Source organism: Jaculus jaculus, chromosome 11 (assembly GCF_020740685.1).
Source record: "Jaculus jaculus isolate mJacJac1 chromosome 11, mJacJac1.mat.Y.cur, whole genome shotgun sequence".
Lineage (NCBI taxonomy): Eukaryota > Metazoa > Chordata > Mammalia > Rodentia > Dipodidae > Jaculus > Jaculus jaculus.
The window spans coordinates 66,636,705-66,659,599 of NC_059112.1; the positions used below are offsets into that span (position 1 = coordinate 66,636,705).

A 22,895-nucleotide genomic window follows, 5' to 3' on the forward strand; every position below is an offset into this window, starting at 1 on the left:
TAGGGGGGAATAAAGCAGACTTTGAAGAACAGGACACACCTTGAGCACTCAGGCCCCTTCAAAAGAGTCTACATTCTTGTTGCCCCAGCACAGGTCAGCTAGCCCAGTCTCAAAGGTTGTAATCTCTCAGTTGCAGCTGAACAGGCAACAGTTCACCAAAAGATTTTTCTTTCTGTGCCATATCCCTTTGCACACATCAGTTCATTTCTACGCAAAGCAACCCTGCACAACTTCTCAGGACATGGGCATAAGAGCCAGCTTCTCACACAAACTGCTAGCCCAGTCCAGGCACAGCTCTTTCTCACCCTCATAAGGCAAACATCACAGTCCATAGTTCTTACTGCATTCAGGTCTTGCAGCTCAGACCAGAACAGTCTGTCATGTTGTACTTACAGCACTGCAAGGCATTTCTTAGGCCAAAGTTTCAAATCCTCCCACATTCCTCTTGAAAATCAGCTCCAAAAGGCCAAAGCCACACAGTCAGGTGTCTAGCAGCAATCCCACTCTCCAGTACCACTTTACTGTTGCAGTCAGGTTCCGCATTGCTGGTAGAGATCACCCAACCAAGAGTAGCTTCTGGGAAAAAGAGGTTTATTTTGGCTTACAGGCTCGTGGGGAAGCTTCATGATGGCAGGGGAAAACGATGGCATGAGCCGAGGGTGGACATCACCCCCTGGCCAACATAATATGGCACACAGCAACAGGAGGGTGTGCCAAACACTGGCAAGGGGAAACTGGATTTAATACCCATAAGCCGGCCCCCAACAGTACACTCCCTCCAGGAGGCGTTAATTCCCAACTCTCCATCAGCTGGGAACCTAGCATTCAGAACACCTAAGTTTATGGGGGACACCTGAATCAAACCACCACAGATACCATTCTATTAAGTACCCACCTCCCTTTCTTTCTATTCAGTTTATATCTCTTTTTTAGCTTACTGGCCTTTGCTACTGAGTTTTCTTCCTACTCACACAGAAGTCCAATCATCTGTAGCTAGGATCCACATACAAGAGCGAACATGCGACATTTAGCTTTCTGGGCCTGGGTTACCTCACTTAGTATAATCCTTTCCAGATCCATCCATTTTCCTGCAAATTTCATAACTTCATGTTTCTTTACCACTGAGTAGAACTCCATTGTATAAGTGTGCCATATCTTCATTATCCACTCATCATTTGAGGGACATCTCGGCTGGTTCCATTTCCAAGCTATTGTGAATTGAGCAGCAATAAACATGGTTGAGCAAGTATCTCTAAGGTAATGAGATGACTCCTTAGGATAAATGCCTAGGAGTGCTATAGCTGGGTCATATGGTAGATCTATTTTTAGCTATCTTAGGAACCTCCACGCTGATTTCCACAATAGCTGGACCTGATTGCATTCCCACCAACAGTGTAGAAGGGTCATTTGTTTTCATGATGGTAGCCAATCTGATAGGAGTGAGATGAAATCTCAACATAGTTTTAATCTGCATTTTTCTGATGACTAGGGATGTAGATCATTTTTCAGATGCTTATATGCCATCTGTATTTCTTCTTTTGAGTACTCTCTATTTAGTTCCATAGCCCATTTTCTAATTGGCTCATTTGATTTCTTATTATTTAATTTTTTTGAGTTCTTTGTATATCCTAGATATTAATCCTCTATCAGCTGTATAGCTGGCAAAGATTTTTTTTCCCATTCTGTTGGTTGCCTCTTTGCTTTATTCACAGTGTCCTTTGCTGTACAAAATCTTTGTAATTTCATGAGGTCCCGGCAGTTAATTTTTGGTTTTATTGCCCGAGCAATTGGGGTTATATTCAGAAAGTCTTTGCCAAGACCAATATGTTGAAGGGTTTCTACTAATTTTTCCTGTAGCACTTTCATTGTTTCAGGTCTGATATTAAGGTCTTTAATCCATTTGTACATAATTCTTGTGCATGGAGAGAGAGAAGAACATATTTTTCATCTTTGTACAGATGCATATCCAGTTTTCCTAGCACCATTTGCTAAAGAGGTTCTCTTTATTCCAATCAGTATTTTTGTAGAATATCAGGTGGCTATAGCTACCCGGACTTACATCTGGGTCCTCTATTCTGTTCCATTGATCTACGTGTCTGCTTTTGTGACAGTACCATGCTGTTTTTGTTATTATGGCTCTTTAGTATAGGTTAAAATCAGGTATGGTGATACCACCAGCCTTATTTTTGTTGCTCAGTATTTTTTTTCAGATATTTGAGATTTTTTTATGTTTCCAAATGAATTTTTGGTTGTATTTTCTATTTCTGTGAAGAATGCTATTGGAATTTTGATGGGGATTGCATTAAATGTGTAGATTTCTTTTGGTAAGATTGCCATTTTCACAATATTGATTTTTCCGATCCAAGAACAAGGGGTATCTTTCCATTTCCTAGTGTCTTCTGCACTATCTCGCTTGAGTGTTTTAAAGTTTTCATTGTTGAGATCCTTCATTTTCTTGGTTAGGTTTATTCCAAGGTACTTTATTTATTTATTTATTTTTATTTTTTGATGGAGTTTACAATGGGAGTGATTCTCTGATTTCATCCTCTGTGTATTTTTTTTTTTTGGTTTATTTTTATCTATTTATTTATTTGAGAGTGACAGACAGAGAAAGAGGCAGAGAGAGAGAGAGAGAGAGAGAGGAGAGAGAGAATGGACGCGTCAGGGCTTCCAGCCACTGCAGACGAACTCCAGATACATGCGCCCCCTTGTGCATCTGGCTAACGTGGGTCCTGGGGAATGGAGCCTCGATCTGGGGTCCTTAGGTTTCACAGGCAAGCGCTTAACCACTAAGCCATCTCTCCAGCCCCTATGTGTATTTGTTGTTAGCATGTAGGAAGGCTACTGAAATCTGTATGTTTACATTGTATCCTGTTACATGACTGTAGGTGTTTATCAGCTCTAGCAGTTTGCTGGTTGAGTCTTTAGGGTCCTTTATGTATATCATCATGTCATCTGCAAATAATGATAACTTGGTCTCTTACTTTCAAATTTGTACCCCTTTTTTTGTGCATCTCTTGCCTTATTGCTATGGCTAAGAGTTCCAGGACTATAAAAGTGGGGACAATGGACACCCTTGTCTTGTTCCTGATTTTAGTGGAAAAGCTTGTGGTTTTTCCCCATTTAGTAATGTTGGCTGTAGGCTTGTAAATAGCCTTTATTATGTTGAGATATGTTCCTTCTATTCCCAGTCTCTTTAAAACTTTTATCATGAAGGGATGTTGGGTTTTGTCAAATGTTTTCTCTGCATCTAATGAGATGATCATGTGATTTTTGTCCTTCAGTACCTTTAAATAATGTTTTACATTTATCGATTTGTGTATGTTCAACCATCCCCACATCTCTGGGATAAAGCCTATTTGGTCATGGTGAATAATCTTTCTGATATATTCTTGTATTCTGTTTGGCAATATTTTGTCGAGAATTTTTACATCTATGTTCATGAGGGAGATTGGTCTGATTTTGTTCTATCTTTGTCTGGTTTTGGTATTAGGGTGATGCTGGCTTCATAGAAGGAGATTGGTAGGATACCTTCTTTTTGTTTTTTATAGAAAAGCTTAAGAAGCAATAGTGTTAGTTCTTCCTTGAAGGTCTGGTAAAATTTATCAATGAATCCAATTGGGCCTGGACTTCTTTTAGATGGGAGGTTTTTAATTACTGCTTGGAGCTCCATACTTGTTATAGGTGTATTTAAGTGATTAATCTCATCTTGATTTGATTTTGGTAGGTCATATAAATCAAGGAAATCATCCATTTCTTTCATATTTTCAAACTTAGTGGAATATATGTTTTTGTTTAAATATTTTATATATTTCATTTGATAGAGAAAGAGGGAGGGATGGAGGGAGGTAGGGAGAGAAGGAGGAAGGGAGGGAAGGAAGGAGAAAAAGAGAGGAGAGAGAGAGAGAGAAAGAGAGAGAGAAATGAGGATGGGCTGGCCAGGGCCCCCAGCCAATGTAAATGAACTACAAATGTGTGTTCCCCCTTGTGCGTCTGGCTTAAGTGGGCCCTGGGGAACCGAACCTGGTACCTTTGGCTTTGCAGGCAAATGCCTTCACTGCTAAGCCATCCCTCCAGCCCAGGAGTATGTGTTTTTATAATATGTTCCTATGATTTTTTCAGTTTCTCTCGTATCTGTTGGATGCTGCTTTTTCATCTTTAATTTTATTAATTTGTGTCTCTTCTCTCTTTTGATCAGATTTGGTAAGGGTTTATCAATCTTGTTTATCCTTTCAAAGAACCAACTCTTTGTTTCATTGATTCTTTTGATTGTTTTTCTTGGTTTCTATTTCATTAAATTCTGCTTTTTCTTCCCATGTACTGATTTTTGGTTTGCCTCATTCTTCTTTTTCCAAGGCTTTAAGGTAAAGCATTAGGTCATTTACTTGAGACCTTTCTAATTTCGTTTTCTTTCTTTCTCTCTTTCTTTCTTTTTCTTTTTTAGTTTTTTAAGGTAGAGTCTCACTCTGGTCCAGGCTGATCTGGATTTCACTATGAAGTCTCAGGGTGGCCTCAAACTCACGCCCATCCTCCTACCTCTGCCTCCTGAGTGCTAGGATTAAAGGCGTGTGCCACCATGCATGGTTTCTAATTTCTTAATATAGGCACTTAAAGCTACAGATTTCCCTCTTAGGACTGCCTTCATTGTGTCCCAAAGATTTTGGTATGTTGGGTTCTCATTATCGTTTGACTCTATGAATTTTTTGATTTTCTTCTTGATTTCTTCATTGACCCATTCATCATTTAGTTGTGTATTGTTTAGTTTTCATGATTTGGTGTATGCTCTATAGCTTTTCGTGCTATTGATTTGTGGTTTGATACCATTGTGGTCAGATAGAATGCAAGGAATTTTTTTTTTTAATTAAAAATTTTTATTAACATTTTCCATGATTATAAAATATATCCCATGGTAATTCCCTCCTTCCCCACCACCACACTTTCCCATTTGAAATTCCATTCTCCATCATATTACCTCCCCATTACAATCATTGTAATTACATATATACAATATCAACCTATTAAGTATCCTCCTCCCTTCCTTTCTCTACCCTTTATGTCTCCTTTTTACCTTACTGGCCTCTGCTACTAAGTATTTTCATTCTCACGCAGAAGCCCCATCATCTGTAGCTAGGATCCACATATGAGAGAGAACATGTGGCGCTTGGCTTTCTGGGCCTGGGTTACCTGACTTAGTATAATACTTTCCAGGTCCATCCATTTTTCTGCAAATTTCATAACTTCATTTTTCTTTACCGCTGAGTAGAACTCCATTGTATAAATGTGCCACATCTTCATTATCTACTTGGTTGTTGAGGGACATCTAGGCTGGTTCCATTTCCCAGCTATTATAAATTGAGCAGCAATAAACATGGTTGAGCATGTACTACTAAGGAAATGAGATGAGTCCTTTGGATATATGCCTAGGAGTGCTATAGCTGGGTCATATGGTAGATCAATATTTAGCTGTTTTTGGAACCTCCACACTGTTTTCCACAATGGCTGGACCAGATTGCATTCCCACCAGCAGTGTAGAAGGGTTCCTTTTTTTCCACATCCCCACCAACATTTATGATCATTTGTTTTCATGATGGTGGCCAATCTGACAGAAGTGAGATGGAATCTCAATGTAGTTTTAATCTGCATTTCCCTGATGATTAGTGACGTAGAACAGTTTTTTAGATGCTTATATGCCATTCGTATTTCTTCCTTTGAGAACTCTCTATTTAGCTCCATAGCCCATTTTTTGATTGGCTTGTTTGATTCCTTATTATTTAACTTTTTGAATTCTTTGTATATCCTACATATTAATCCACTATCAGATGTATAGCTGGCGAAGATTTTTTCCCATTCTGTAGGTTGCCTCTTTGCTTTTTTCACTGTGTCCTTTGTAGTGCAAAATCTTTGTAATTTCATGAGGTCCCAGGGATTAATCTGTGGTTTTATTGCCTGAGTAATTGGGGTTGTATTCAGAAAGTCTTTGCCAAGACCAATATGTTGAAGGGTTTCCCCTACTTTTTCCTCTAGCAGTTTCAGAGTTTCAGGTCTGATGTTAAGGTCTTTAATCCATTTGGACTTAATTCTTGTGCATGGCGAGAGAGAAGAATCTATTTTCATCCTTCTGCAGATATATATCCAGTTTTCAAAACACCATTTGCTGAAGAGGCTGTCTCTTCTCCAATGAGTATTTTTGGCATTTTTATCGAATATCAGGTGGATATAGCTACTTGGTCTCACATCTGGGTCCTCTATTCTGTTCCACTGATCTACATGTCTGTTTTTGTTCCAGTACCATGCTGTTTTTGTTATTATGGCTCTGTAGTATAGGTTAAAATCAGGTATGGTGATACCACCAGCCTCTTTTTTGTTGCTCAGTATTATTTTAGATATTCGAGGTTTTTTGTGATTCCAAATGAATTTTTGGATTGTTTTTTCTATTTCCATGAAGAAAGCCTTTGGAATTTTGATAGGGATTGCATTAAATGTGTAGATTGCTTTAGGTAAGATTTCCATTTTCACAATATTGATTCTTCCAATCCAGGAACAAGGGATGTTTCTCCACTTTCTAGTGTCTTCTGCAATTTCTCGCTTGAGTGTTTTAAAGTTCTCATTGTATAGATTCTTTACTTCCTTGATTAGGTTTATTCCAAGGTACTTTATTTTTTTTTTTGATGCAATTGTGAATGGGAGTGATTCTCTGATTTCATCCTCTGTGTGTTTGTTGTTAACATATATGAAGGCTACTGATTTCTGTGTATTTATTTTGTATCCTGCTACACTGCTGTAGGTTTTGATCAGCTCTAACAGCTTGCTAGTAGAGTCTTTAGGGTCCTTTATGTATAGAATCATGTCATCTGCAAATAATGATAACTTGATTTCTTCCTTTCCAATTTGTATCCCTTTTATGTGTGTCTCTTGCCTTATTGCTATGGCTAAGACTTCCAAAACTATATTAAATAAAAGTGGGGACAGTGGACATCCTTGTCTTGTTCCTGATTTTAGTGGAAAAGTTTCTAGTTTTTTCCCATTTAGTAATATGTTGGCTTAGGCTTGTCATAAATAGCCTTTTTTTTTTTTTTTTATAATTTTTTTTTAAAAATTTATTTATTTATTTATTTATTTTGAGAGCGACAGACACAGAGAGAAAGACAGATAGAGGGAGAGAGAGAGAATGGGTGTGCTAGGGCTTCCAGCCTCTGCAAACGAACTCCAGACGCATGCGCCCCCTTGTGCATCTGGCTAACGTGGGACCTGGGGAACTGAGCCTCGAACTGGGGTCCTTAGGCTTCACAGGCAAGCGCTTAATCGCTAAGCCATCTCTCCAGCCCCATAAATAGCCTTTATTATATTGAGATATGTTCCTTCTATTCCCAGTCTCTGTAGGACTTTTATCATGAAAGGATGTAAGATTTTGTCAAATGCTTTCTCTGCATCTAATGAGATGATCATGTGATTTTTTCCTTCAACCCGTTTATGTAATGTATTACATTTATAGATTTGTGTATGTTGAACCATCCCTGCATCTCCGAGATAAAGCCTACTTGGTCAGGGTGAATGATCTTTTTGATATACTCTTGTATTCTGTTTGCCAATATTTTGTTGAGAATTTTTGCATCTATGTTCATGAGGGAGATTGGTCTGTAATTTTCTTTTTTTATTCTATCTTTGCCTGGTTTTGGTATCAGGGTGATGCTGGCTTTATAGAAGGAGTTTGGTAGAATTCCTTCTTTTTCTATTTCCTGGAAAAGCTTAAGAAGCAATGGTGTTAGCTGTTCCTTAAAAGTCTGGTAAAATTCAGCAGTGAATCCATCCGGGCCTGGGCGTTTTTTAGTTGGGAGATTATTGATAACCGTTCAGATCTCCATGTTTGTTATAGGTCTATTTAAGTGATTAATCTCATTTTGATTTAATTTAGGTAGGTCATATAGACCAAGGAAATCATCCATTTCTTTCAGATTTTCATACTTTGTGGAGTATATGCTTTTATAGTATGTGTCTATGATTTTTTAATTTCTCTGGAATCTGTTGTGATGTTACCTTGTTCATCTCTTGATTTTATTAATTTGTGTCTCTTCTCTGTTTCTTTTGGTCAGATTTGCTAAGGGTTTATCAACCTTGTTTATCCTTTCAAAGAACCAACTCTTTGTCTCATTAATTCTTTGGATTGTTCTTTTTGTTTCTATTTCATTAATTTCTGCCCTAATCTTTATTATTTCTTCCCGTCTACTGATTTTTCCTTTGCCTTGTTCTTTTTCCAAAGCTTTAAGTCCAAGCATTAGGTCGTTTACTGGTGACCTTTCTAATTTCTTAATATAGGCACTTAAGGCTATAAATTTACCTCTTAGAGCTGCCTTCATTGTGTCCCAGAGATTTTGGTATGTTATGTTCTCATTATCATTTGACTCTATAAATTTTTTGATTTCCTTTTTGATTTCTTCATTGACCCATTCATCATTTAGTAGTGTATTGTTTAGCTTCCATGATTTTGTGTATGCTCTATAGCCTTTCTTGCTACTGATTTGTAGTTTAATTCCATTGTGGTCAGATAGAATGCAAGGAATTATTTCAATTTTCCTGAATTTGTTAAGATTTGCTTTGTGGCCTAATATATGGTCTATTTTAGAGAATGTTCCATGTGCTGCTGAAAAGAGTATATATTCTGCAGCCTTTGGATGAAATGTCCTGTATATATCTGTTACGTCCTTTCCTTCTATGACCTCATTTAGTCCAGATGCCTCTCTGTTTATTTTTTCCTGGGATGACCTGTCAATTGATGAGAGTGGGGTGTTAAAGTCACCCACCATCACTGTGTTTGGTGTTATCTGTGACCTTAGTTCTAATAGTGTTTGTTTGACGAATTTGGGAGCCCCCATGTTAAGTGCATATATGTTTAGGATTGTAATGTCCTCCTGTTGGAGTGTGCCTTAATCAATATAAAGTGACCTTCCTTATCTTTCTTGACTAACGTTGAACTAAAGTGTACCCTGTCCGATATTAGGATAGCAACCCCTGCTTGTTTTCTAGGCCCATTTGCTTGAAACACCATCTTCCAACCGTTCACCCTAAGGTAATGTCTATCCTTTGTAGAAAGCTGAGTTTCTTGGAGACAACAAATTGTAGGGTCCTGCTTTTTAACCCACTCTGCGAATCTATGTCTTGTCATTGGGGCATTGAGGCCGTTGATATTAAGAGATATTATTGAAAGGTGTATATTTATGTTTGCCATTTTTTTTTTTTTCTGGTTCTGGTTCTACCTGTGCTCTCTTTTGTTAACTAGTATTTGAGTATTGCTTGTTTTTTCTAGGTTCCTTATATGTGTGCTTTTCCTTTTCTTCAGCATGTTGGATTCTATCAAGTGTTTTCTGTAGAGCTGGTTTTGTCTTCAAATACTCCTTTAACCTGCTTTTGTCATGGAATTTCCTTATTTCTCCGTCTATTTCAATGGATAGCTTTGCATCATAAAGTAACCTTGGTTGACAGTTGTTATCTTTCAGAACTTGGAATATATCACTCCAAGCCCTTCTGGCTTTAAAAGTTTGTGTTGAACAATCTGCTGTAATCCTGATGGGCTTACTTTTGTAGGTAACTTGATTTTTCTCTCTAACTGCTTTCAATATTTTTTCTTTGGTTTGTGTGTTTGGAAGTTTGATTATAATATTGCGAGGAGTGGTTCTTTCCAGGTTTTGTCTGGCTGGGGTTCTAAAGGCTTCCTGTATCTGTATTGGCACCTCTTTCCCAATTTGGGGGAAATTTTCTTCTATGATTTTGTTGAAGACACCTACTATGCCTTTTGAGTGACATTTTTCCCCTTCTACTATGCCCTGCATTCTAATATTTGATCTTTTCATAGTGTCCCGAATATCTTGAAATTCCCACTCATACTTTTCTATAAGTTTGTCTTTCTCATTGTTGGCCTGTAATCTGCCACCTGGTCTTCTAGCTTAGATATTCTGTCCTCTCCTTCATCCATTTTACTGGTGAGATTTTCTACAGTTTTTTATTTCATTAACTGTGTTCTTCATTGCTAGTAATTCTGACTGGTTTTTCTTTATTATTTCTATTTCCTTATTTATGTCTTGTATTGCCTTCGTAATTTCATGAAATTGGTGTCCTGCATCTTCTTTGATTCCTTTGATTTCCTCTTTGAGTTCCTCTTTGACTCCTTTGATTTGTTCTCTGACTTCTTTGAAGATATTTACAATCATTCTTTTGAAATCTTTTTCAAGCATTTCCTCTAACTCATTCTCACTGGAGGTCATTTCTGATGCATTAATACTTTTAGGTGGATTTATATCGTCTTGCTTTTTAGTGTTTCTTGTGTTATAATGTATATATTTTTGCATCTTGGATTATGTTAATGCTTGGATTTTCTAGCTAGGTGCGTATTCTTAGCTGTATCAATTGATTTGATGTTACATATTTTCAGGGTAGGAGCTTAAGGTGTTAGATGTGGCTCTTAAAACTCTGAGAGTATCTACAAAGGTGCTCCTTGGGGGTTGAGTTTCCCTGCTATGGGAGTATTCAAGTAGGCTGAGTGGAATAAAACCCCGGTAGATTCTAAAAGTTAACTAAACAGTGTACCCATTCAGTCAAAAACAGCCCCAAGTATGTATGCCAGAGTAGTTATTATAACAACCAGATCCTCTATCAACACAGAGGTTACGATTTCTGGTCTGTTGAGGGATCACAGTCAGCTTGTGACCAAGTGAGACCCTTCCCTGGTGCAAACCCAGTTACCTTGGATGAGTTTGGTCTCAGTCAGGTTGCTGCCTGGTTCGTCGGGCTGCTGTTCTTATTTCTGGAGTTGGGCACTGGCTTTTCTTGCGGGGCAAACCAAGCCTGCAACCGTGGCCCTGCAGATCAGCACCCCCACTGCTGGAACTGCTGCTGCTTCTGGGTCTGCTGTTGTTGCCTCTCCTGGGTCTGCTGCTGCTGCTGGGGCCATTGGTACCAGTTCCGGAGCTGCTGATGTTGCTGCAGAACTCTGCTACTGCTTGGGTCCCGCTGTCAGCTCAAGTTGGCGTGGTTCGCTCCCGGGATGCCACTCTGTTCACTGGTGCTGGGCTCAGGTGGTGGGGGAGGGGCAGGAGCCGCAGCTGCTCCGGTTCTCTTGCTGCTCCACGTGTTCTCCTACCTCGCGGTCTGCTCCTCTGCTGCTCAGTGCCGCTCTCCCTTTACGTTTCCTGAGTTGCGCAGAGCGTGGTGTGAGGGGAAAATCCCTCACCTGGCTTTTCCTGGGGCTGGAGCCGAGTCTGGCGGCTTTCTGGTGCGCCCCGCTGCCTCCGAGGTTGGCGGAGCTACCGGGGGCCGCTTTTGCTGGCCTTTGCGGGCCCTGGATGCTGTGGATCTCTCCTACTTCTCCGCTGCCGCTTCAGTTTCCTATACACCTCACTTTTTAGTAAAAGTGTGTATTTTGCTGTGTTTTTTTGGTCTTTTTTCCCCCCAGGCTGCTTTGGCGTGGTACCTAAGCCGCCATCTTAACCGGAAGTCAGGAATTTTTTCAATTTTCCTGTATTTGTTAAGATTTGCTTTGTGTCCTAATATATGATCTGTTTCAGAGAAGGTTCCATGTGCTGCTGAAAATAATGTGTATTCTGAAGCATTTGGATGAAATGTCCTGTATATATCTGTTAGTCCTTTTGTTCTATGACCTCATTTAATTCAGATGCGCCTCTGTTTATTTTTTTGCTGGATGACCTGTCAGTTGATGAGAGTGGTGTTTGGTGTCATCTGTGACCTTAGTTCTAATAGCATTTTTTTTTTTTTTTTAATGAATTTGGGAGCCATCATGTTAGGTGCATGTATGTTTAGGATTGTAATGTTCTCCTGTTGGCATATACCTTTAATCAATATAACGTGACCTTATTGTTCTTAACTAATGTCGGACTGATAACGTTGGACTTGTCAGATATTAGGATAGCAACCCCTGCTTGTTTTCTAGGCCCTTTTGCTTGAAACACCATTTTCCAACCTTTCACCCAAAGATAGTGTCCATCCTTTGTAGAGAAGTGAGTTTCTTTTTAGGCAACAAATTGAAGGATCCTGCTTTTTAACCCAGTCTGCAAACCTATGTCCTTTGGTAGGGGCATTGAGGCTGTTGATATTAAAAGATATTAATATAATGTGTGTATTTATTTTTACCATTTTTTTTTGTATTACTGTTCTTCTGGTTTTATTTTTGCTATCTTGTATTTACTAGTATTTGAGTATGGTTTGTTTCTCCTCTTTTCCTTATATGTAAGCTGTTCTTTCTCTTGAGCATGGAGGATTCTTTCAAGTATCTTCTGTGGAGCTTGTTCAAATATTTTTTTGTGTTCAAATATTCCTTTAGCCTGCTTTTGTTGTGTAATATCCTTATTTCTCCATCTACTTGAATGGATAATTTTGCAGGATAGAGTAACCTTGGCTGACAGTTGTTAATCTTTCAGAACTTGGAATATATCACTCCAAGCCCTTCTCCTTTTAAAGTTTGTGTTAAGTAATCTGCTGTGATCCTGATGGGCCTGCCTTTGTAGGTAACTTGATTTTCCTCTGTAACTGCTTTTAGTACTTTTTTCTTTGGTGTGTATGCTTGGTAGTTTAATTATAATATAGTGAGGAGAGGTTCTTTTCAGGTTTTGTCTGGTTGGTTTTGTAAAGGATTCCTGTATTGGCATTGGCACATCTTTTCCAATTTTGGGGACGTTTCCTTCTATGATTTTGTTGAAAACACCTACTATGCCTTTGGTGTGAAATTCTTCTCCTTCTACTATACCCTGAATTCTTATGTTTGATCTTTTCATATTATTCTGAATATCTTGAAATTCTCACTCATACTTTCCTATTAGTTTGTCTTTCTCTTGGTTGAACTTCATGAGATCTGACACCTGGTCTTCTAGTTTAGATATTCTGTCCTGACTTTCATCAATTCTCCTGGAGTGATTTTCTACAGAGTTTTTCATTTCATTGACTATGTTCTTCATTGCTAGTAATTCTGACTGGTTTTTCTTTATTATTTCTATTTCCTTATATATGTCTTGTATTGACCTCTTTATTTCATTAAATTGGTTTCCTGTGTCTTTTGTGATCCTTTGATTTCTTCTTTCTTTACTGATTTCTGGTTTGTTGAGGGTTCCAATTCAGCTTGTGACCAAGTGAGACCCTTCCCTAATGAACAACAGAAGAGGAAACAAAGTCACTATAAATCAGTAAGCAACAAATAACAAGCCCAAAATATAGCTTATTTGTGAATGGCAAATCTGACCATCCATCAGATTTAAACTCTAATTTATGCTTGTATGGAAGGTGTAATTAGCACTCTCAATTCAAACCTATATACCAGGCTTATTTGGCGGGTATTGACCTGTTGTAATCCCAGTTAACTTTTGGGATGATTTTGGTCTCAACTATGCTTTGCTCCTCCTTGGGTCCTTCTTTGATGCGCTGTGGGTTCAAGTAGGCTGGTTAGGTCGCTGGATCGCTGCTCTGGTCGCCCGGGTGCTGTGATCTCTCTTCCCCAGGTCTCTGGTACTTGCTGGTGCTTGTGCTGTTGGTGAGTAGGGGAGGCTGTGGATGGTGGCTGTAGTTCTCCCACTGGTCCATGTGATCCTCTACTTCATGATCTGCTCCTCCGTTGGTAGCTGCGGTCCTCCCTTCATGTTTCTTGAGTTTGTGAGGAGTTCACATGTGAGTGGAAAATCCCCTCTCCTGGCTTTTCCTCAGGCTCAAGCTGAGCCTGGCAGCTGTGGCCCCATGGACCTGGTGCTGCTGCTGCTGGAGCCGCCTGTACCTGCCTATGTAGGCTCTAGATACTCTGGATTTCTCGTACTTCTCTGCTGCTGTTGGTAATTTCTTATACAGCTTACTTTTTAGTAGCAGAGTGTATTTTGCTGTTTTTTTTTTCCTCATCTAGGCTGCTTTGGCCTGGTTCTTATGCCACCATCTTAACCGGAAGTCCTATTTAACGTTTAAGTCAAAAATTTAAGTAGAAAAAGGTTTTATATCTTTCAGGGCTCTAGTATGTATTGATCTACTTGGTTTCTTACTTTTTTGTGCATTTGTCCCAGAAATGTAATTCCTATACAAGTATTTTTCACTCAGTTTGTAATTTTCAGAGGTGACTATGGGGCTCTGGAAATTTGTGAATCCTGAATTTTTAGGGTTAGAAGATTTTTTTAGATTATAGACATGAGTAACTTAATATACAGGATAAATTCTGAGAAATACATCATTGGGTAATTTTGTCCTGTGTGGATACCATAGAATGTTTGCACACAACCTAGATAGTGTAGGACAATCAATAACATGGCCTGTTGATACAATGAAGAGATGAAGTCAACAAGAGAGTATGAGGCTGCTGTCTGCATGTCAGCTATACTGTTTTATAGTAGACTGAGATGTATGTTCAAAAATAATAGAGTGGGTTTGGAGAGATGGCTTAGCAGTTAAAAGTTCTTGCCTGTGAAACCTAAGGACCCTAGTTTGAGGCTCGATTCCCCAGAACCCACCTAAGCTAGATGCACAAGGGGATGTATCTGGAGTTTGTTTGCAGTGGCTGGAGACCCTGGCATGCCCAGTCTCTCTCTCTCTCTGTCTGTTTCTCTCTCTGTCACTCTCAAATAAATAAAAGTAAACCAAAAATTGTAAAAAATAATAGAGTGTATAGTACAGCAAACACATAAAGTAGTAACATAGTTGGTCTTCATCATTATCAGTTTCAATTTGTTGTGCCTAATTTTAAGTGCCATATTTTCAGACTGCTGGCAGTGTAGTCTATTGACATGTGTAATGCATTGCGCTGTGAAATTGTGATGGCTACGATACCAGTAGATGTTAAAACATTTTCAGCTTAATTATAATCTTACTGGATTTTGTTGTATATGTGGTCTGCCAAGAGCATTCTTAAATGGGACATGATTATGTTTCTTTTGGGTCAGGAAGCTAAGATCTGAGAAGTTAATTCCTAGGTTACCAAGCAGTGATTGCTGAGTTGATGCTCTACCTGTGTGGTAATTTCAGGTTTGCTCTTTATTTGAGGTGGCTTTCCCCCTTCCTCATCTAGTTTCTTGATAGGTATACTTACGATCATGGATTATCAATAGAGGATGTGATGAAATCCTGGAGGAGCAAAGCAACATTGGTCTTTGGACAAATGGCTGGAATGAGTTTCATCTGATATGGGTGTCACACATATGTACTGTCAATTTGAGTTTTGAAATGTGTACTTGATTGCTGCAAGGGCACTTTTAAATAGGTGTGTGCTTTTATTGTTCTTCTAGCTAAGAAGAAGCTTGGGTGATGGACTAACCATGGATATTAGTAAATGTTTATTTGGGTCACCATTTATTTTTATTAACATTTCCCTGGCTGGAACTAGGAGCAGTTTTGCATTTACATTCAAAACAGATGGGGTTTTAATTATTAATCCTATGGAATTAATGAGTTTGGTTATAAAACAGGGTGTTCTTTCACCCCACCCCCACTTCTGTGTGCTATTGCTCAAATTAGGATTTTCTGATTTATACCATAAATCCAAATTGGAGAAGCTATGAACTGTTAGGGAGCATTCATGCTCTTGATTCTCAGTGTTGGGTTGCAGGTGTGGACCACCATGCTTGGCTTTGAATAAAAGGTTGTATGTAGGTCTGTGGTGTTGGGCTGATGTAATAAATGAGTGCTGTCCTTTTTGCTTCTTTGCCTTAAAATTATAGCTTTGCAGTTTTCAGGTATTTTAAATCACTTTTAAGACTTTGGATTATATATTTGCTGTTTCAGCTTAATTAATTGGCCTCATCCCACACATAACTACATTCAGAATATCCAACCTCTTAGTTGGCAAAAGTACTGTATTATGTAATGACAAAGTAATGACTTTTTCACAGACATTTCTTTCCAGCTTTTAAACTGCACTGTCATTCTAGATTTTTAGTAACTGACTCATAAGGGAACACTTGGTACCCAGCTATAGTTAGGGCTCAGACTTCTACACAGGCTACATCTGTGCCAGGGGGAACCCTGTCTGGAGACTCCTGAATTGACTGAATAGGCCCTTTATCACTAAGCTATGTTAGGGCTACTTCTCTGGTTTTCAGCCAAATTTGACTGCTGTGCAGAGTGGGGCCATGACCCTAAACCAGCTGAGTGGATGATTTGTCCATTTTAATTTTCTGTGACTCCTCTTCATTGACACAGAGAACCAGAAATCAACTATACTTCTTTATTCAATGTTTATTTTTGGCAGTAGCTGTTCTCCCTCCCTCCCTCCCTCTGTCCCTCCTTTCCTCCCTTTCTCCTTTCCTCCCTTCCTCCGTTCTTCCCTTCCTCCGTTCTTCCCTTCCTCCGTTCTTCCCTTCCTCCCTCCCTTCTTTCCATTTGAACTCAGGGCCTTTCACATACTGAGTGCATGCTCCTACCGCTGAGCTGTAATCCCAGCCCCAGTAGCTATATTTCTTGCTATTTGTGGCCTGTGCCTCATTTACAGCAGTGTAACAGAGAAACTGAGCAGATTCTATGGTGACGGTCCTTAGTGTCCAGATCAGAGTTTACCAGCAAGGTGGGCCATGTCTATGTCTTGAATATAACTTAGTTGGGTGAGGAAAGATCATTCTAGAGTATGCATTTATAAAAATGCTTCTTAAAAGATGCTCACATTTGTTCTGTAAACAGTGTTTAATGGGGTTGAGAAGAGGGCTTGATGTTTAAAGGGATGGGTTGTAAAGCCTGCTGGCCCAGGTTCCGTTCTCCATATAAAGTCAGATGCAAAGTGGTACATGTATCTGTGATCCCAGCTATAGCCTTAACAAAGGGAGGCAAAGCCAGGAGAATTTGAAGCTTGTGGGCCAGACTGATTTATAGTAGCAGGAGACCCTGTTTTACAGAAGGTGATACAGACAACTCTTCAATCTCTGCACACATGTACATGCATGCGTGCGCGCGTGCATGCACAAACACACACTGTACAATATTTGGTGACATTTTGTTGCAGTACTTAGCATTTACTTTTTTTTTTTTGAGGTAGGGTCTCACTCTAGTCCTGGCTGACCTGGAATTCACTATGTAGTCTCAGAGTGGCCTTGAACTCATGGTGATCCTCCTACCTCTGCCTTCCGAGTGCTGGGATTAAAGGTGTGTGCCACCACGCCCAGCCACGTTTACATTTTTTAAATGAATATTTTGTTTTCACAAGTATGCTCATGTGGGGTTGTCCTGAGCCTATAATTAACAGAAATTGCAAATAATACCAGAGTAATTCTATTGAATATGCCTGTCAGTAGTTCCTTGTGTTTGTGTGTGTTCTTATCCCTCAGAGTAAACTTTTCATCCTAGAGATTAGACATTAAATCATATGTGTAAATGCTTTTTCTTCTTCTTTTTTTGTTAGTTATGTACCTACTCAATTATAAACAGCACATATTGGTACCATCTTTGCCCTCATCCCTGTCACCCCCCTCTAAAGAGTCCCTCCTTGTTGGGGATGCCAGTTATCCCCATGGGGATTGTGAGTTGTGCATTATGGGGTTAGCCATCAGTTATGGGAAAGAGGCAGTGTCTCTGTGCATAATGTTCCAACTTGTGACTCTGGCAATCTTTCTGCCCCTTCTTCCACAAATTTCCCTGAGCCATCTTGGCTTATGTTTAGGTCTATTTCAGTGTTGGGCTCCTGGGAGCTTTTGTATCTCTGGATCTTTTATTTTGTAGGAGTTGAGTGCGCTTTGTGTTTATCTCCTTCACCCTTGTGGTGGTACCAGTGAAGGTGCTTTTTTGCCAAATTCTTTTCTTTGTGGTTTTTCATGTTAGAGTTTTTCTCTAGCCCAGGCTGACCTAGAATTCACTATCTGATCTTAGACTGGCCTTGAACTCACAGCAGTCCTCCTACCTTGGACTCCCGAGTACTGTGATTAAAGGTGTGTGCCACCCTGCCAAACTCCACATCCTTTTTGTAAACATCATAATGAAACACACTGTGTATAATATATACTAATAAAAATTTAAAAACTGAAAACGGGAAGTAATAGTTTCTGCTCTTAGTATTATAGTGACAAGAATAAGGATAATTTGTTAGGTTTATATACTTTATACATTATTTTCTTTTATTTTTTTCTCTTTTTTTTTAAATTTTTTATTTATTTATTTGAGAGCGACAGACACAGAGAGAAAGACAGATAGAGGGAGAGAGAGAGAATGGGCACGCCAGGGCTTCCAGCCACTGCAAACGAACTCCAGATGCGTGTGCCCCCTTGTGCATCTGGCTAACGTGGGACCTGAGGAACCGAGCCTCGAACTGGGGTCCTTAGGCTTCACAGGCAAGCGCTTAACCGCTAAGCCATCTCTCCAGCCCTTATTTTTTCCTCTAAGCTAGGGCTTCCATTCATTCTGTTATTTTATTATTTGTGATAAAGCTTGCATTATACATTTGTGCCTATTAATTTTCAGCATTATTTCCAGGCTGCAGATTCCAAAATTTTAGACTTTCATGTAGATGGCCTCCACCCAGGACCTTCTCAGTAGTTTGTTTTCACTTACCGGTTTTATATAAAATAGACTTGGGTGATATTTTCTATTTTGTTTCCAGTTACTGGCCACTGTTGTGGGTGGCCTTTCTGACTCTAGTGTGTACTGGACAGGCTACTCTTTCGTTAACAGTGTATAATGACTGCCAGGTCTTTTTATTTTTATAGATTTATTTTTATTTATTTACTTCTTTGAGGGGGGGGGGATGAGAATGGGTGCACCAGAGCCTCTAGTCACTACAAACAAACTCCAGACACATGCACTACCATCTGCATCTGGCTTACGTGGGACCTGGAGAATCAAACTTGGGTCCTTAGGCTTCACAGGCAAGCATGTTAGCCTCTAAGCCATCTCTCCAGCCCTACCAGATCTTTTCTAATATCTCTTTTATTTGATGGATGTCATGATCCTTTCCTGCTTATTATTTTGCCTTATTAGAATTTCAGTTATAATGTAGATTTGCTTCGGTACTGTGTGTCTTTTTCAGAATATCTAATGGACATCTGGGTCACCTTTTCCACCTTTGTTCTTCTGCCAGTTGCCTCTATGGTAGTCGGTTATATAACATGCTAAGCATCATGAAGGTAGCAAATGTTTTATCACAGAAGTATAGGTACCACCAAGTAGAAGTTGCAGTCCTTATGATAGCAGGCAAAAAGAGTTGGACACAGAAATGAAATGTTGCCTGTGCTGTCAGAGCCATCCCCCTCATGTTGGGTGTCTGGTAATGTTACTTAGAATGTGCCTTGACCATATGAAGCAGACGACATGTTGTCGCTTCGTCTATGAACAGGAAGGGGCTCTTTTGCAATGGTGGGTTTAGAATGATTTTGCCATCATGAATGAACCTTGTTTTGGTTTCGGTTTTTGAAGCAGGGCTTGCTCTAGCACAGGTTGGCCTTGAACTCACGATGATCCTCCTACCTCAGCATCCTTAGTGCATTGTGTAGCTTGTGGAATTGTAAGGAAGCTAAGCTCTCAGTTTAGAGACTAGAAAGCTCTAGCATCCAGTTTGATCTGCTAATTTGTAAAATTGATAACTGTTGTATAAAATGGTTTTTATAAAGTGAAATTTCTTAATAGAAATTTAAATGTGTCGGTTTGATTTTATAAAGTCTATGAAAGGCTATAAGCTGAGTCTTAGAATGGATCTTTAGAGGGAGTGTGAATGATTTATTATAGCCCATAATGAAGTGCAAAGAGAATTCCAAAAGAATTTTACTTCCTGCTTCAGTCAAAGGGTTCAGAACATTTTTGGTTTGTTGGCTGAAAGCAGAACTACTGGCTCTGTGGCTGCTTCTTAGCCTTTCTTGAGTCAACAGGTATTCACATAGGATTCCAGTGTGAGAACCTAAGGAAGGTAGAGTAGATTTGTCCAAAACATTTCATGTTTTTGCATGGAGTTTTGCAAACTCCATGGACCTCATAGATGATGTCATCTATGCTAGTATCAGAAATACTCAAGCAACCTTTAAAATTTAACTTAAATGACATTCCTTCTCAGTAATTATCTACTTCATTCCCTTCCTGTTTGAGCCCCATTATTATCTATTTCAGTCACAGTAATACATCTTCCCTTAAGTTCAAATACATGTTGAAAAGTATAGCTTAGGTATGTGGAAAATGAGGATTTTCAAAACTTAAATTTTCTGTTTAATTTATTCTTTGCCATGCTAAGTATTGAAGTCGGGACCTTGTGCATGTTAGGCAAAAACTCCATCACTGAGCTACACCTCCAGGTCACATGAACTCAATCTTGATAGTTTAAGAGAAAGGCTTATGTTACAGTTAGGTTCTCATTGCTATTAGGAAACATATAACCAAGAGCAATTTGTGGGAGGAAAGGGTTTATTTTGGCTTACAGACTCAAGGGAAGTTTCATGATGGCAGGGGAAAATGATGGCATGATCAGAGGGTAGACATCACCTCTTGGACAACAGTAACAGGAGAGTGTGCCAAACACTGGCAAGGGGAAGCTGGCTATAACCCCTGTCCCCAACAATGTACTGCCTCCAGGAGGCTTCAATTTTCAAATTGCTACCAGCTGAGGACCTAGCATTCAGAACACATAAATTTATGGGAGCACCTGAATCAAACCACCATATTCTGCCCCCAGCCTCCATAAACTGATAACCATCCATGATGTAAAATGCAGTGCATTCATTTTAACTTTAAATGTCACCATAGTTTTTGTCAGTCCCAATGATGTTCAAACATCCCCATAGTCCAAGGTCTTTTAATTGAGCCATAATACCAAAAAAACACATAATGCTACAGAATAAACATTTATACTGCAAAAGATGGCGTTTGACACAGCAAAGAAATATTCAACCTTTACAAGATTTAAAATAAACAGAGCAAACATCAAACTCTGTAGCTCCAAGTCTGACAACTCTAACCAGTGACATGTCTCCTAGTCTGATAATTTTAACCAGTGACACGTCTCTGCAGTTGTAATTCTGCACCTCCAGCTGGGCTACTTACTCACAATCCTGGAAAACTTCAGCTGGTGCTGGAGGCTCTCCTTGGCAGCCTTCCCATAGTCCTGGTATCTCTGTTGGGTCTCTACTGCAGCCCACAATTTGTCAGCCTTCATGCAGGTACTTCAGCAAGCCTTCTTCATACTACCCATGGCCAATTTCGAAACACAAGACCATGTTGCAAATTCAGTGACCCTCTCTTTCCTGCATTTGTTATTCTCCAAAGTACCAGGTGGGCTACCAGTTTGTTAATCCAGGTGGAGTAAAGATGACTTTCAAGAAGAGGATACTCCTTTAGCATTATACCCCTTCAAAAGAGTCTGCATTCTTCCTGATGTTCCAGTGCAGGTCAGCTGGCCCAATCTCAGTGGTTTTAATCTCTCATACAATTGTAGCTGAACGGGCTGAAGTTTCAGCCCAAAGATTTCATATTTTTCTGTGTCATATCCCTCTGCTTACACCACTCCATTTCTATGTAATGCAACCCTGTACAAGTTCTCAGGACTTGGGCATAACAGTAAGCCTCTCACACAAACTACTTCTAGCCCAGTCCAGGCAAAGTTCTTTCTCACTCTCATAAGCCAAACCTCATAATCCGTAGTTCTTACTGCATTCAGGTCTGTCAACTCTGACCAAAATAGTCCATCTAGCTATACTTACAGCACTGCAAGGCATCTTTAGGGCAAGATTTCAGATTCGTCCACATTCCTCCTACAAAGCAGTTCCAAAAGGCCAAAGCCACAGAATCAGGTTTCTAGCAGCAATGATCCTACTTCTTAGTACAAATTTTACTGTTGCAGTTGGGTTTTCCTTACTAGCAGAAAACACCTGACCAAGAGCAGTTTGTGTGAGGAAAGTGTTTATTTAGGCTAATAGACTTGGGGTGAAGCTCCATGATATCAGGGGCAAAATGATGGCATGAGCAGGGGGTGGATCTCACCTCCTGGCCAAAATCAGGTGGACAACAGTAGCAAGAGAGTGTGTCATACACTGGGCAGGGGAAGCTGGCTGTAATACCCATTAGCCTGCCCCCAACAATATATTGCATCCACAAGGCTCCAATTACCAAATTGCCACCAGCTGAGGACCTTGCATTCAGAACACATAGGTGTATGGAGGACATATGAATGAAACCTCCACAGCTCATTAGATATATTATTTGCATTGTAGATTTTTGTTTCTTTGTATGCATCCAATTTTTTTAATTGCTTATCTTTGCTAGGTCTTACATTGCCCTTTTATTTTTTTATTATTAGACGGTTTCAATCATTTGTTTCTTTTTCTAGATAGTCTATAAAAATAGTAAGTGAGCTGGATGTGGTGGCACACGCCTTTAATCCCAGCACTCAGGAGGCAGAGGTAACGGGATCTCCATGAGTTCAAATCTACCCTGAGACTACATAGTGAATTCTAGATCAGCCTGAACTACAGTGAGACCCTACCTCGAAAAACCAAAACAGGAAAAAGAAAAAAAAATGTAACATAGTAAGTGATACCGATTTGAAGCCACTTGTAAGATAATTTGTTGTGGCATGCTTTTGGGAGTACTTTGTTTTTTATTTCAATTATTGAAGAAAATAACTTGTTTTCAATGTATGTCTCTCTGTTATTTGTGTCTTAGGTTACCTGAGCCTTCCTTAAGACAGAAGTCAAGTCTTTAGTATTTTGTCATCAGATACTAACATGATACTATCTTATAGTTGATTTTAGGAAATTTTAATAGTATATTCTGTGAATTGGATGAGTAGGTATATCTTACATTCTCAGTGCAGCTATTTTATTTTATTTTTATTTGTTTATTTATTTGAAAGTGACAGAGAAAGAGGAAGAGAGAGAGAGAGAGACAGAGAATGGGCACGCCAGAGCCTCCAGCTGCTGCAAACGAACTCCAGATGTGTATGCCCCCTTGTGCATCTGGCTAACGTGGGT

At 39.4% G+C, this 22,895-nt stretch overlaps 1 protein-coding gene across 1 annotated transcript in view; it reads left to right on the forward strand.

Annotated features, from left to right (window-relative positions):
- Rsrc1 (arginine and serine rich coiled-coil 1) overlaps positions 1-22,895 on the forward strand; it is a 454,827-nt gene that overhangs the window by 36,586 nt on the left and 395,346 nt on the right. The window lies entirely within an intron of this gene.